At 45.6% G+C, this 16,493-nt stretch overlaps 1 protein-coding gene across 9 annotated transcripts in view; it reads left to right on the top strand.

Annotated features, from left to right (window-relative positions):
• Nucleotides 1-7,090: 7,090 nt before the first annotated feature.
• CPT1C (carnitine palmitoyltransferase 1C) overlaps nucleotides 7,091-16,493 on the top strand; it is an 82,988-nt gene continuing 73,585 nt past the window's right edge. For 8 of the 9 annotated variants that reach the window (XM_040433723.1, XM_040433715.1, XM_040433709.1 and 5 more), the window contains exon 1: nucleotides 7,091-7,136. The gene's annotated coding sequence lies outside the window, so the exon portion shown is untranslated. Of the gene's footprint in view, nucleotides 7,137-16,196; nucleotides 16,217-16,493 lie in introns of those variants that run through there. The other variant, XM_040433665.1, reaches the window with a different exon arrangement.

Raw genomic sequence — 16,493 nt, 5'->3', positions numbered from 1 at the left:
AAAAGGTGTCCGCTTGGAAACCGCCTTTCTGCCATTCGAATCCCGTGGAGGTTTTTTTTTTTTCTTAAAACAACGGAACAAGGGATTCCCAACCAGTCTCCCAAGCTGGTTCCTACCAAGCCCCAAGCTGCTTATCTTCTGCGATCTGACGAGTGCAGGTAAATTCAGCTTAGAATAACCGTTGAAAAAAGAAAAAAAAGGATAAGTAAAACATTTGTAAACAACCAATAAATGTTTCAGGAGAAAGGTAAAAGAAAAGGCAGACCGGCGGATAGCTGAAAATGAGGACAAGAAATAAGGCACCAATAAGTGGAGGAACACCAGCTTATGGGACTCTGGGAGCTAGCTTAAAAAGCATGTGCAGCCAGAGAACGACCTGGTTCACATGTTTCCTTAAATAGGGGAGAGAGTGGGCTCAGAGCCGAGTCCCCGTCCCCGTCCCCAGAGGAGAAAACAGTAAATAAAAAGGTTTCCCCCCAGGAAGGAATACAATAAAACCTCCAACCGGAGGGAAAATCGCGAATTATATATTAAAAAAAAAAAAATCACAATAATGACGTGAAATCGCGTCGCAAGGAAAAAATTCCGGAAGTGACGTCAGATTCGGAAGATGGCAGCGCCCAGCGGCCGCACAGGAAAAGGACCGAGGACGCCGAAAAACGCACCGCAGCGAGGCAAAGCCCGCAGATAACATGAAAAAAAGATTCCCCCCTAAGAGAGGGGGAATCACCGCCCAGTCCACCTCTCCGGAGGACAGAAAAAAACACAATGGGCTGGAGGTGATTCCTCCTTTATACGGGGAGGTTTAAGTGTTTAATTATTACTTGGGCTCATTTAAATTCCGCCGGTCCTACCAGTCCATGGGGGGTGGTTAACCCCATCTGTGCTGCTGGTAGGACGTAAGGAATAGAAAATATGTAAATCACAGTCAAGAGGGGACAGGTAAGAGGCGGGCTTTGCTTGATTTGAAGCAAGGAGGCCGCTGCCCCTTGACTTTAAGCTCACAGGAAACAGAGCGCTCATGGAGATTAAAAAAGCGTTTTTCTCAAGTATGGATTATCGAATTTCTGCTCACACACATGATCAGTTACAGACTGGGGGCGGCTATAAAGTAATGCTGCCAGTTTATATCACTTTTGGTTCCATTTAATTCTTGTGGAACACCTAAAGGGTTAACAATGTTTGTAAAATCAGTTTTGTATACCTTGAGGGGTGTAATTTCTAAAATGGGGTCACCTTTTTAGGAGTTTATACTCTAGGGGGTGAAATGTGACATGGCAGCTTAAAAATATTCCAGTGAAATCTGCTTTCCAAAAATCACATGGCGTTCCTTTCCTTCAGTGCAATGCCGTGTGCCTGTACAGCAGTTTACAACCACATATGGGGTGTTTCTGTAATCTACAGAATCAGGACAATAAATATGAGTTTTGTTGGCTGTTAACCCTTGCTTTGTTAGTGGCAAAAAATGGATTAAATGGAAAATCTGGCAAAAAAAGTGAAATTCTGAAATTTCATCTCTATTTTGCATTAATTCTTTTGGAACACCTAAAGGGTTAGCAAATTTAGTAAAAATCTGTTTTGAATACCTTGAGGGTGTAGTTTCTAAAATGGGTAGTGACTTCAGACCTGAACTGGTCCTTAAAAAGTGGTTTTTGGAAATTTTCTGATAAATTTCAAGATTTGCTTCTAAACTTCTAAGCCTTCTAACGTCCCCCAAAAATTCATGGCATTCACAAAATGATCCAAACATGAAGTAGACATATGGTAAATGTAAAGTAATAATTATTTTTGGGGGTATTACTATCTATTATAAAGTAGAGAAATTAAAATTGGAAATTTGCACATTTTTACACATTTTTGGAAATTTGGCAATTTTTTAATAAATAAAAATACATTATTTGACTCAATTTTACCACTGTCATGAAGTACAATATGTGACGAGAAAACAATCTCAGAATAGCCTAGATAAGTAAAAGCGTTTAAAGTTATCACCACATAAAGTGACACATGTCAGATTTGCAAAAAATGGCCTGGTCCTTAAGGTGAAAAATGGCTGGGTCCTGAAGGGGGTAATAAAAAGTTAAGGCTACTGGTAGTTAACTTTTCAACACTTTGCTTTTTTGAGGTATATCATGTCATGTTCTCCAGTCCTAAACATAACTGCTTTCAGACATCAGCTGGACAGAAATAGATGTACAGAGGTTAGGGCTAGGGTTGAAAACAACAGAAGATAAGCAGGTCACCAGCATAGACACTGCTTGATATGATAACTTTCTGCATAAAAAAAAAATTAATATGGTCACCACCATTAGTCATGAAGGACTCAAGTGGAGTAAAAAAGAAAGATACAGTAATGTATATACAGATAAGATATCACAATGAAGTAGCGTGATCTGCCAGCATCATGTTATACAGCGTGAGGAGCTGAGCAGGTATTTTTATACTGTGAAAAAATTCAGTATACTTTGTGTTTTATACATTTAAAGGGGTTGTCCGGGCTTTTACTATGGATGACCTATCTTAGGATAGGTGTCGGACCCCCACTGATCAGCTGTATGAAGAGACGGCGCGCAGTGCACATTTGCCATCTCCCGTCGTCTCTCTTCAAGGTCACCGCTGATGTCTATGGCAAAGACCATAGACTGCAGCAGCGGACAGGAAGGGAGACGGGATGGGTACACTGCGTATTTTCAGTCTGCGCCCAATGCACATTTTTGTGGATTGCACACAGGCCCATTCATTACCCTGAGTCCGCAAAAAATGTGGACAGTAGACGGATGTCATACGCATGCTATCTGCATCTGTGCTGCAAAGTTGCAAATTATAGAACGTGTCCTAGTCTTGTCCAATTGGCAGACAAAAATAGGCATTTTTCAATGTGACCCACCGATGCACATGGACCACAATGCGGATACAGTCATGTGACTGCACCCTAAATCTCTCCTTGTACTAGTCCAGTGAGTGGTCCTACTCAGTGGCTTATACAATTAATCACTCCATGCACGAGACTCCTAAAACCCGGAATAAGTAGGGATTTTAATCAATAAGTTCCAAGTTATACTGAATCTTTTTACACAGAACTATATATAAATCTCCCCTGCCGATGCTCATCTATAGGACAGCATTTTTTAGGGTGACAGGTTCCATTAAGCTCTTTAATTATGTCTGCAGAACGATAGCACCTGGACACCACTGATTTTAAACTTTCACCAGTCCTCCACATGTGCTATTTAAGATACTGGTCCTGATATGGTCCTTCTGCACAGTAAAGGGATAGATGTCATCCCTCAGTAGGAGGAAGAGGCACCAGCCAGAAGAGTCCTTTTTCTGATGTCCTGTGCTGATTTAACATGGGAGTTTGTGACACCAGAAGTGTTGCACTGCAGCATTTCTAGGTGGGGATTGAGGGGCCTCCATATAAAGGGTTTGGGTACAATAAAATGTATGAGAGACACAGAGACTGAGCAGACGTCTGACCTTGTCACCAAAGAGCACATCAGTGGGCTGTGTCAAAGACAGAGGGAGATTGTGAGTGCAACCCAAGACAAGGCCTTGTGTACACAGTGAGAAAGATGGGTCTGAAGATTGAAAGCCCTCAGAGGGGTTAATTGGATGAGAGATACTGTACACTGAGCCTAGTGAGTTTGAAAGAGACTTATGTCCAAGGGCGCTAGTGTCTGCATATTGTGAATGAGGCATCTTACTAGCCCCTACCATTTCATCTTCGTATTAAGGACTGATTTCGCTAGGGCCTGTTTAAGGTCCTGCAAGCATTCAGACTAAGGGCTCATTCACACAAAGGGCCTGTTCCTGTGTTGCGGACCACAAATAGCCGGCCATGTGAATCCCGTATTGTGGTGCAGACCTATTGACTTAAATGGGTCAGTGATCTGCAAAATACTGCAAAAGATAGACATGTCCCTGTTTGTTGCAGTGCGGGAAGCACAGACCCGAAAGCCGACGAAAGCGCTTCTGTGGGCTTTTGCTCTGCAAAAGATAGGACATGTCTTATCTTTTGCATATCGTGGACCCATTCAAGTCAATGGGTGCGCATTCAGAAGGCACGGAGATCACTCAGCCGGTGCTCATGTATTGTGGACCCGCCGTTTGCGGTCCGCAGTAAAGGCACAGATGCCTTTAGTTTGTGTGAGCCCTACAAGAGAGTGTGCTAAGATGGTACCTTCTTCCTGCGAGTGAAATGGTGTGATTCGTATTCAATGCTTGAAGTGATCAAAAGGTATAAAGTGAACCTTAACTGGTTGTACATAGATTCAAGTTAAAGTAGTACAGTGTTAACCCTTCTGAAGGACTTTGGACTGTATCGACCATGCATTGGTCAGGAACTGCTCAAACTAAAATTCCTGGACATTTAGTCTGGGGCAGTATACACACTGTATGGAAACAACTGTAGGTGGTCAAGAGGAAATTCATGGGAAATGTAGTGGTCTAGAGTTTGTCAGGACCCTCAGAATAGCCAGGACATCAAAATCTAAGAGGCTGCTGCAACTCTGCATGCAGAGGTAGGTAGTAACCTCCATTAGATAGCGGCACTGAAGGTTCAAAAAGACTATCAGCCATCTTGAGCACAACCTGCCAAAGGTGAGAATTTGTGGTGTGTGGTGCCACCTTACTCAAAGTTCCAGCAAGAGAGGGCTTGTGTTCCTGCAACTGTTCCACCGTTCCTCTGTTCAAGATTATTTACCCATTAAGCACAAAGAGGTATCTCCTTTTCCCATGAGCAGTGCCACTAAGTGTCCATACCCAGATGGACTCCTGAACTTTTGCACTTCATTAGTCCACCAGGACCTGTGTGCTTCTGCTACTTGTACACCTCCTATACCTATGACTGTAGAAGCTAATAGCAGGAGGCAAGTGGTATTTAATTATACAAAGTGCACACCCTTTGGATTATATGCCAGGCTCTAGCAAGGTTTAGCCAGCAAAAATAAAATGGAAGGCAAATAGTGATATGAGTAAAATGTGGACACCTTTATTGTCACAGAAGCAACCTTCCTTTATCATTGTTGGTGTGCAATGTATGTGTAATTTACATAGTAACTTTAAATCTACATAGCACTTAAAGAAATCTATCTGCCCATCAGAGGGAGTACAACTTTATACAAAGTGCCTGGAGCAGTGCATAGCTATTAAGAGTGTAGAGGTTGCAGTCACATGTGAGCCCTTCTGCATGAAGATACCCAAAGAGTCTCCTGCCATATAAGAGGACAGAAGTACTAGAAATAGCATGCAATGACTGGTATAGTCAGGGATGTTGCCAGGGCCCCCGAACATCATGACCGCCAGCCATTCAATTGTACCTCTGTCCTCAGGATGGCGATACAGTTGAATATTGAGGAGGAGCACAGGAACCAATGGCTGCCTACCCTGCTGTAAGTCGCTCCTATCAGCTAGGGGGCCACTAGGCCTGAAGCCTATTAAAGGACGCAAATTGGAACAGGCTGCGCAATGACATGACTGCGACCGTCTTCTCTGGGAAGCAGGCAGCTCAGGCCAAAGGCCGGAGGAGGCCTGTGGCATGCATTGCAGACAGTGGCTGGGAACGAGAGTGAGACATTTGATTTTTTTGTTTTATTTGTCACATGGAATTGAAATCCGGGGCATTATAACTGCAGGGGCACTACGGGGGGCATGGGCATTATAAGTATCAGGGCACTATGGGGGGCAAGGGCATTAAAAGTACTGGGGTACTACGGGGGGCAGGGAGGCCTTATTAATACAAGGGGAACTATAGAGAGGCCTTATTACTAGTAGGTGTGATATGGAATGCCCTACTACTAACAAGGACACTCTTGCACTATTACTAATAAGGGCACTCTAGGAGAGAATTATTGCTATTGGTGGGACTTTTATATTTAATATGGGGGAACCATCTGTATGGCATAGTATTTGGGGGCCACTGACAAACACAGCAGGATAACATAGTTGGGGCACCAGGGTGGAGAGCAGTGATGGTCAGTTCGCAGTGTTCGCCAATGAACACATGCGGGCTGCCATCTTGACTCACCCGTCCGTGGATGCCACAGTAAGCCCTTACCTGTGCCTGTGCCGGTTCTGAAATCAAATGCCGGTCACCCGGGAGCAGGCAGTTCCGAGAACAGCCGCGGGGGCCTTCATCGGGCTGTTCTCGGAACTGCCTGCTCCCGGTGACTGCATTTGATTTCAGACTGGCTACCGCCACAGGCACGGTAAAGGGCTTACCTGTGCATCGCTGGACGGGTGAGTCAAGATGGCAGCCCGCATGTGTTCGTTGGCGAACACTGCGAACTGACCATCACTGGTGGAGAGGATAATAAAAAAGTGAGGAACCTAGACGTCTGTGTGGCAAACTCTGCAAAGACGAGACATGGCTGAAAAAAGTTGTCTTAAGTAAATGGGGAAAAGATGAGGAAAGTGTACATCAGAGGATACGTCACCTGTGAGGCACTACAGTATATGTAAGTGGTATTTAATGCTGTATAGTCCTGTATGTTTGTTAGAGTCCATCAACAAGTACAATTATGTCTTTAGGGCTAGGGTTGTGTGGGGAGGGGGGTTGCTTAGAGAATTGGCACATATGTATGAGGACTTGGGCACTGAAGTTTTTGAGACCCTTGCAACCTCCTGCTACGGCCCTGGGTCAGATTTGATTTGGGGCCCAGAAACCTCAAGATACTTGTCTGACCAGCAGGTCCGTGACCCATCTCTTCTCAAACAAATAATTCACCCTACACTGGATTTTCCCTTTAGTGTACTCTTTACTTTAAGATGATAAGACTCATAAAAGTCACAAGGCAAAAGTTAAACTGTCCAGTGACTGTATGCTTAGAATTCCCAGTTACATGTGGTAGAAGAGTAACCAAACACCACGTTTCCATCAGTTGCTTGCATGCCCTGCCTTCCAGCCACTCCTATTTTAACATACCCACTGTCTCTGCTTCAATCATATCTGCTTTTCACATGTCACAGTTGTAAAGTGAAGATCTGAGGCGTTGACTTTATTAACGCTAACTGGTCAACCTGTTTGGTGGAGCTCACTTTGTTAGACCTATCACAGAGTAAACGGAGTTAGACTGTGGATCTTCTATCGGCTCCCACACTTTCTTTCATTTCCTTGGAAGAACTGTCAAAATACTAAGGTAAGAAGGGAAAGGGTGAGAAGACAGAGATAAATAGGACCTAGATATTGGCCGTGAGATAAGTGTCGTAGATAGCAGGTAATAGAGAAAGGATTTCAAATCTGATCTGTAGACACGTGCTACTGTTCCTGATATCATGGTGAAGGCATTTACAAATAATCTTTATATTGGGTATATTGACGGTTATCATAGGACCTTCAGGAAATGCAGCAGCATATAAGCGTCTGGTTTTATTTTGTTGCTTCTAAATGTATTGCTTCATCAGCTATAAAACATTCCCTGTGCACAGAGACTAAAGTCACAGATGATCGCCACTAGGGCAAAACTCTACAGGGTTGTAAGCTGAGGGGGTGCGGTGGGGTTTCCTGAGAGCTAGGGCCCAGTAGAAGCACAACAAGCCGCTCTGCCTTGTCCAAAGGTAGTCTGATACAGGGCTACGACAAAGAACTAGAGCTTTGCCCCTCATTACTGAAAGCCTATCCACACGACCTAGGTTAGGTCAGCTAATTAGGCTGTGTCACTTATGTCACTTGTGTCCGACCAGTTGTTGTATGCCTTAGCTGGGCACATCTGATACATATGTGCACCAGTCCAGGAACCACAGGCAGACAGAAAAACGCTGCATGCTGCTTTTATTTTATCTAGCAAAAAGAGACATCAGGTGTTACAATACGCTGGATACAGAAGCGATTCCATAGAAACAGTGGCCCAGATTTACTAATCCTACAGCTGGTGCACCGTAGGCTGTCTAGACCTGCACCAGATTCTCACAGGATGGAGAATTAATGAGATACACACATTTGTCTAACTCTATATCAGATATTGAATCAGAATTGTACACCAGACTTGTGGTGCAATATTGCAGCAAAATGGCACGTTTTGGCCGTACCCCCTTTCCCACAATCACCCCTTTATGCGGAGCCGTGTCCCTTTTTCGAGTTAGAAGAAACCCTAGTTGTGAGAAATTTGTGCCACTTTTTAGACAGATTTTAGGCGCAGATACAGTTAGTAGAACTGAGCCAAAAGATCAGTCCTGCATCAGCAGTAGATAAATGGCAATCAGCCCTTATAAGCAATACCAGCTACTAATATCATCCACTCCTATAGAAGTAAGGCTCCATTCACACGTCCGTAATAAAGGGTCTGCAATTTGCGGAACGGGTGCGGACCCATTCATTCTCTATGGGGACGGAATGGATGTGGAGAGCACACTATCTGCTCTCTGCATCCGCATTTCTGGAGCGCGCCGCCTATCTTACGGTCCTTGGCTACGGAAGAATAGAACATGTTCCTATTCTTGTCCGCAATTGCGGACAAGAATAGGCATTTCTATGGGGGCACGGCCGGGTGTATTGCGGATCGCAATGCACTACGGACGTGTGAATGGACCCTAAATGTTCTGAACCTGGAAATATGTGCTCATGGTAAATCAGGTCAAATATAAGCATATAATTGGATACTTGTCAATACATATCCCAATGGCGGGAGGAGTAGGAGGAAATCTTTACATGATATCTCAGTCTGTGAATGCTGTGCACTTTTTCTGTGTCACAGGTCAAAATTCCTGTTACTACAAGCGAAAGTGTCACCAGGTACTAGGTGTGTACAGTGCTGACTGTGACACCTTTACTGCATAGTGTACATTTACAGGTTTGTCTCTAGTCAGACACGCCAATCATTAACAGCAAAATATGTAAAGAAAATGGAGGCTATTGTGTGCATTGCTAAGCAACAAGACACGTACTGACACAGCATGCAAGTGCACAGGTCCTGTCTCCTAGGAATGTAATATGCAAATACAGGATTTTTGTATTCTACTTGTATTAGTCTTTGTGTATTTTACTTTGTTTAAATTAGAGATGAGCAAAATTTGTTTTGTGTCCGATATGTAGAATTTTTTTAAAATTTGATTTGTGGCCAAATTGATCCTACACGAATCTGAAAGGTCTCCTAAGAGTCAGATTTTCTTCTAGTTTGTCATTCTCTTTTGTTTCAATTTTGTTTCTGAATTTTTCTCCCTCCCCCACTCTTCAAGCTGTTTATTGCAATGACCGCAATGGCAAAAATTGTTATAGTGACACTGACATATAGGTATATATATATATAGACTAAGGGAAAGACACAGCTGAAGGTGTAACAAACAGCCTGTTTAAAAACACACTGCGCTGTCATGCGTCATGCTTTTCATATTCAAAACCTTCCAAAAATTGTCCCATATCGGGGCAGATGGTGTTTAAACACACACACAGTGTTATGGGAAAAAAGCAGTTGCTGCAAGCATCCAAAACGTTTATGCGCAATGGGGGTAGATCACAGCCCTTGTTTATGCACACACATTTAAAGAGGATGTGCAGCCAGTACATACTGATGCCCTATCCTCAGTATAGGGCGGCCATCAATATCTGATCGGTGAGGGTCAGACTCCCGACACCCCTGCCGATCAGCTGCTTCCTCTTCAGGATTACATTGCGCATTGTCTCACTTGAGGGGTGGGGCAGTGTAATTACAAGTGTTCATCTCATTCAAGTGAATGGAACAAGCACTTGTAATTACACTGTGTCACTGTGACTTCCAAGACGATGCACAGTGTAATCTTGAAGAGGAAGTAGCGCTCATATGAAGCGCTGCCTCCTCTTCAACTGATCGACGGAGGTGCCAGGAGTCGGACCCCCACCAATCGGATATTGATTACCTATCCTGAGGATAGGTCATCAGTATGTACTCACTGCAAACCTCTTTAAAGGGGTATTCCATCTCATTGATCCTATTTTAATTTGTTCTAGAAGTGCCTGTGAGCATTTTGTAATTACGTTCCTTTAGCAAATCCCTACCTATCTTGGAAAAAAGATTCCAATCCTACCCCACTGTTGTCTTCTGGTATCCACTAGATATGGCCACCGCTTTGTGTGCCGCATCAGTGGGCCGCGCTTGCGTAGAACATATTTGCTTCCCCCGGCCGGGCTGCACATCGCTGTCTTGAACGTGCACACCGCCGCGCATGCGCCATGGTGACTCTTCCTGGCCGAGTATAGTACAGAGACGCGTATGCTCTCTATGCAGCGCAGCTCTGTACTATACTTGGCCAGGAAGAAACTCACCATTGCGGCGGCGTGCGCGTTCGGCGGCTCTGTACTATACTGGCCAGGAAGAAGTCACCATGGCGCATGCGCAGGCGGCGTGCACGTTCAAGAAAGCGATGCGCGGCCTGTCCGGGACAAGCCTTAAATTAAGCTCACTAAGCCCTCCAGCCTCACAAGCCGAAACCAGTAAGTGAACAGCGCCAGCTCGCAGCAGGTAAGTATGAAATTGCTAGATGGGACAACCCTTTAATGTGAGAAGAAACCATGGCTTGTTCTACACAACACAACTGTTTAATTGTCAAAAGAAACAGTGGCTTGTTCTGAAGTTGGACAAGCCTGGAAAATTCTCCTTTTTATTTGGAGCAGCGGTGTGGTGCAGAAAGGGTAGGTTGCAGGGGTAATAGTGGCAGCAATAGTAGCACCAGCTGTGTTGGAGTAGTAGTAGTGGCATCTATTTAGGGGTAATGCCAGAACCAGTAAGGGGAGGCAGCAGCAGCCATATGGTACGGACATGATGGCGTAGGCAGACGGCAACTTATCCAAAAATCACAGACAGCCAACATTTTTTACAGACAAATTGGAAAACTATAATGAATGATAATACATGACTATAGCACAATATACTGATAATAACTAATTACCAGCATTTACTGTGAGCTGGAAAATAATGATAATTACATCCGAAATATCTAGTCAAGTACCACCAGCCTCAAAAAATTATGCAAACCTCTATTTTTTTTTCACAGACAGAGGAAAAGGGTTGCCTGTTTTTACAGACTGTCCAGAAATGTATGGACAGTTGGCAACCTGGACGGCAGCAGTGGTGTGATGGGGCCTGCAATAAATAGCCACTGTCAGCAACGGCAGATCTATTCATCGGTCTCACCCAGAGGTGTGCGAAAATCCTCACGCATCCATGCCTCATTCTTTTTGACAAAAGTGATGTTTTTTACACTGGCAGAGGACAACTTTGTCTGTTTAGGTGTTGAGCAACCACCTGCTGCACTGAAACCCTCTCTGAGATGACAATAAAGGCTAAGGCTACTTTCACACTCGCGTTTGCTGCGGATCCGTCATGGATCTGCACAGACGGGATCCGTTCAGATAATACAACTGTCTGCATCCGTTCAGAACGGATCCGTTTGTATTATCTTTAACATAGCAAGACGGATCCATTTTGAACACCATGAAAGTCGATTGAAGGAAGGATCCGTTTTCTATTGTGTCATAGAAAAGGGATCTGTCCCCATTGACTTACATTGTGTGTCAGAACGGATCTGTTTGCCTCAGTTTCGTCAGACAGACACCAAAATGCTGCAAGCAGGAAAGTGGAATGGAGACGGAACGAAGGCAAACTGATGCATTCTGAGCGGAACCTTTTCCTTTAAGAATGCATTAGGGCAAAACGGATCCGTTTTGGACCGTTTGTGACATCCTGAACAGATCTCACAAACGGAAAGCCAAAACGCCAGTCGTGAAAGTCGCCTTAACAAGACAGTACAGAGAAAGCAAACTGAGCCTGTTCCGGCCCCTGTTCCAGTCTGCCTGCTAGAAGCCCATGGGGTCAGAGAAACACAATATGTGCCGAAGAAAGGCCACAGTCCAGGTAGGACTGAACCTGGTTGTTCTGGCAGTCTGTCTCTGCTGACTTCAGTCAGCCTGGCACATGACAAAACTGCTCCATCATGTTCATGAGACTGAACTGGCTGCTGCAGCTTCTGTTCCTTGTGGTAGCAGAGACGGTGGTGACTTGGGGGGGTGGAGAGGACCTCCTGGTCAGACACACAGGCGGCAGTCTTCTGCTCAGCGAAAGTTGCAGAAAGCTGATACACCAATGCAGGACATCCCAACCTGCAAAAACTCATTCAGGGAGGTGCACTTCTCATTTCAGGAGGTGCACTTCTCATTTCAGGGAGGTGCACTTCTCATTTCAGGAGGTTTTCTTTTTTTTTCTTTCATGAACTTTTTATTACATTTTCCCAGACATATGCAGTATCTGCACACTTTGCTCTATGGTGTGGAGGACTGGGCTCATTACCCTGCCCCAAATTATCATATTTATGTATATGATTAAAGGGATTCTGTCACCACCTATAAGCCTGTGAGCTAAACATATGCTCTGTCCAGGGTAGCATTCTGATTTCTAAGGTGGCCTTATAAAGCTATTTGTGGCTTTATTCTGCGGAAAAAATCAGGTTTTACTAACCTGTCAATCATTGAATTAAGGTGCCCAAGCAGGGGAGGTCTGTGGATGCATGGTGCCCGGCCGCACGCATCGCCGTTCGTTCCCAGCGCCGCCTTCTACTCCTCAGTGCCGCCTCTCCCTCCCTCCCCCTCCTCCCGCTTCGAGATCCCGCGCGTGCGCACAGGCTCAGCCTGATGCGCCGTTGCGGACTGCTGGCATTGGCTTCTTCTTGCACTGTGTGCACGCGCCGAGAAGGGGACACTGCTACAGGTTGCCGGAAAGGTTTACTGCGAGTAAACTAGAGATGGGAAGTTCGGATCTTTCACATGAATCGGTTCATTTGAATCAGTTCATTCAAATGAACCGGTTCATGAATCAAATCTTCGGTTCATTCGCTGAGCTGAGAAGAAGCAAGTGAACCGAAGCTTAGGTTGCGCAATGCGCATGCGCGGATGCTTGGATTCACTTGCTGACTCGCTGAGTCGGCTCTTGTTCTGAGTCCGGAAGTTTATTCTTTAAAATCCTGTGTGTAATTATCTACCCCACTGTAGGAAAAAAACAAGCATCCAGGGGGTGTGAATTAACACTGGGGTAAATAATATAATTAAAAAGGAGGGTTAAATGTGTAATGTATTTAAAAAAATACATCTCTCTCAAATAGTTCTATAGCTACTGAATGAGACAGAAGAAGGGATGCCTTTAACATAATATCTCCTTGAGAAGTCAATTTGACCCTAAAGGGTTAATTCAACCAGTAATCTAAACTCTGTCCTGTCACTTCTCTTATCTCTCTGCTATCAGTGAACCTTTCCGGGTATATTGTTTCACATCAGGGAGCCGCTAACTAATAGCGGGAGACTCCCTGAACGGCCGGGAGACTTGAGATCCCTGCCAATGTATCCTGGTAATAAAGTAATTTGGCCTCCCTTTTGGCATCAGAAAAACATTCCTCCATTTTACTTTGATAGTGAGGGTTTTAAAGCGAACCTTTCACCTGGATTTCACTTAATAAACTATCAAAGTACCTTTTAGATCATCCTCATTGTGTTAGCACACGGTCTTGTCCCGCTTTTCTGTCATGTATATGCATGGAAAAATCGCTTTATAAAGTACTCTTCTCCAGCTCCACAAGTCACGTTAGATGTCAAGGGGGTAGCCCTTCCCTCACTCCAGGCTGTAACTCCCCTGCCCTAAACCCCGCCTCTATGCAGTCTAATTGACACCCGGCTCAGTCGCCGGGACCGCGCTTGTACAGGCGGCGCATGCGCCGTCGGACTCAAGCGCTATCCTGTAACTGAATCGCGCGTGAGAAAGAGAAGACAGGCAGGCATCGGGGACGGCGCATGCGCGATTCAGTTACAGGATAGCACTTGAGTTTATTAAGTGAAATCCAGGTGAAAGGTTCGCTTTAAAAGCATGGCTATCCAGTCAGATTGCTCAATGCTACCGATTTGCCATGTCAGTACGTAAGCATTAAGTATACAGCTTGTCATGCTCGCCAGCGTGCCCGCGGCCCAATTCTTTCTGGCTCTGCCCCCGACGGTTGGTCATCATAGCTGGTGTCATCATCATCAACCACCTGCTCCTCCTCCGCCACTGACTCCTCCTCGTCCAGGGTAGCTCCTCCTCCTCCTGCAATTCCTCCTTATGGGACTTTGTCCATATGGGTCCCCAACAGCTACAGGGTGGCCAGCAAGGTGCTCTGCGATAAATATAAGGGAGATGACATTGTTTATGCCACAGTTGTCTCTACTGACAAATCTGGTGGCATCTTCAAAGGTCCCCTGAGTACAGGACAAGGGTCTCTGATGAGCTGCCATTGTGTGACCTGCTGAGGTGGTCTGGTGCAAGACGAAACCATTCACCACTTTATGCTGCTTGTCAGACGCTCCAGCATATGCAAGGTGGAATTCTAGCGAGTGGAGTTGCAGATAAGCGGTGCAAGTCAGGTAGCATGAGCGGACTAGCCCTAGACACTGAAGGGAAATATCCCTGTGGGCCAATGCCTAGCAGGGTCGCCCAGCCCTCCTCACGGGCCCCGGCAGGATGCATAATCTAATTCTCTCTATGCACCTGGCCAGCACCCACAGGGGCCTTCCTGTCTTCAACTATATCGCCATCCTCAGGACAGCGATACAGTTGAATATGTGGCGCAGGCAGCAGTATTTTGCGCTGCACTGTGGTATTTGTCTCTGCTGGGGTGGTCTTTCTGTACTACCGTATTGCTGGCCCCTCATACTTTTGCTGAAGCTGCTGACTTGTGCTACCGCACCTTTTGTCAATTTGGACTCACCCGCAACATGGGGTTACTTTTAGAACACGGAGCAACATCCATTTTATTTTGCAGACCCATTGAAATGAATGGATCCGCAAAAAAAAAAAAAAAGGAGCGGACACGGAAAGAAAATACGTTCGGATGCATGAGCCCTTAGGCCTCATGCACACGGACGTTGTTTTGGTCCGCATCCGAGCCGCAGTTTTTGCGGCTCGGATGTGGACCCATTCACTTCAATGGGTCCGCAAAAGATGCGGACAGAACTCCGTGTGCTGTCCGCATCCGTTGCTCCGTTCGTAGCCCCGCAAAAGAATATAACCTGTCCTATTCTTGTCCGTTTTGCGGACAAGAATAGGCAGTTATATCAATGGCTGTCCGTGCTGTTCCGCAAATTGCGGAACACACACGGACGCCATCAGTGTTTTGCGGATCCGCAAATTTGGGTACCACAAACACACCAATGGTCGAGTGCATGTAGCCTTAGGCTCCATTCACACGTCCGCAAAATGGGTCCGCATCCTTTCCGCAATTTTGCGGAATGGGTGCGGACCCATTCATTCTCTATGGGGACGGAATGGATGCGGACAGCACACAGTGTGCTGTCTGCAGCCGCAATTGCGGAGCGCGGCCCCGATTTTGGGTCCGCAGCTCCGCAAAAAGATAGAGCATGTCCTATTCTTGTCCGCAGCTTGCGGACAAGAATAGGCATTTCAATGGGGGTGCCGGGCTGGTGTGTTGCGGGTCCGCAACACACCACGGACGTGTGAATTATGCTGTACGATCCTGTCAGAGGAGGGAGGTCAGGACCTCTCACTGTCACGCTGCGAGTCCTTCGTATTTAAGGTGTCTGGCCTCACACATTTTTTGCTTTTTCCTCCAGGTGTACATATTCCTATTTAGTGTGGGGCTACAATAATATATATATATATATATATATATATATATATATATGCAACTTGCGACTATTTCAGAGAGAAATTTGACTGTAAAAACAGTCAAGTCACACGACTTACATTAAAGTCAATGGAGTAAAGTCGTGAGTGACTTGCAACCTGGGACACAAAATCCACCAGGTCGTGTCATACTGACATTTAGGGGCCATATTGTACCCCAGTTTTACTTATGTTCCATTTTACACTATGGGGCTCAGCTCCAGGGCCTTCTTCACCACACATTCCACCCCCCTTCTTATCTGGGTAGGACAATCACGTGACGTCACCAAAGGCCATGTCAAGTAATTGCAACGTAAATATAGGTGGAGCAGCTTATCTGCACGGTCACACCTCACCTCGCATTGCCCCTATTATTCTTCATGCCCCCTCCCCTCATATCAGCCCACATCTATTGCTATTATATTGCCATTGTTGCTACTTCGCTTTTATCGCTATCATTTACAACAGCGCGCGCCGGTGACGTCACGCTCTAGTTCGCCCATGCGCCTTACCCTCCCGCTCGCGTCGCTTCCTTCCACCTGGAACTGCGCCTGCGCGATCCCATCGGCGGTAATCAAGACCTTTCAGCTCATGCGCTGTCCCGTATGGTGAGTTCTGCGATGCAAGTGCCGGTACCGTTCGTTACCGGCGTCAGAAAGCAAAGTAACTGCAGCGGTTGTTGTTGTAGTCCTTGATCGGCAGGAAGTGGAGATGATGGGGAATTAGCGGCATTTTGCTTTTAATGAATAAGTGACGAGCTGATGTGACGTCATAGCCTTATAAGATGTTATCAAAGATGAGGGTGACAAGTGACACCCCTTTTACTGATCAAATAAATTATTTCAGCCCTTTCCTATGTCTGCTGCATCACACATGGATAGTGTA

This window comes from Bufo bufo, chromosome 1 (assembly GCF_905171765.1).
Source record: "Bufo bufo chromosome 1, aBufBuf1.1, whole genome shotgun sequence".
NCBI classification, from domain to species: domain Eukaryota; kingdom Metazoa; phylum Chordata; class Amphibia; order Anura; family Bufonidae; genus Bufo; species Bufo bufo.
The sequence above is the reverse complement of the archived record's forward strand: the minus strand, read 5'-3'. Positions and strand labels throughout refer to the sequence as shown.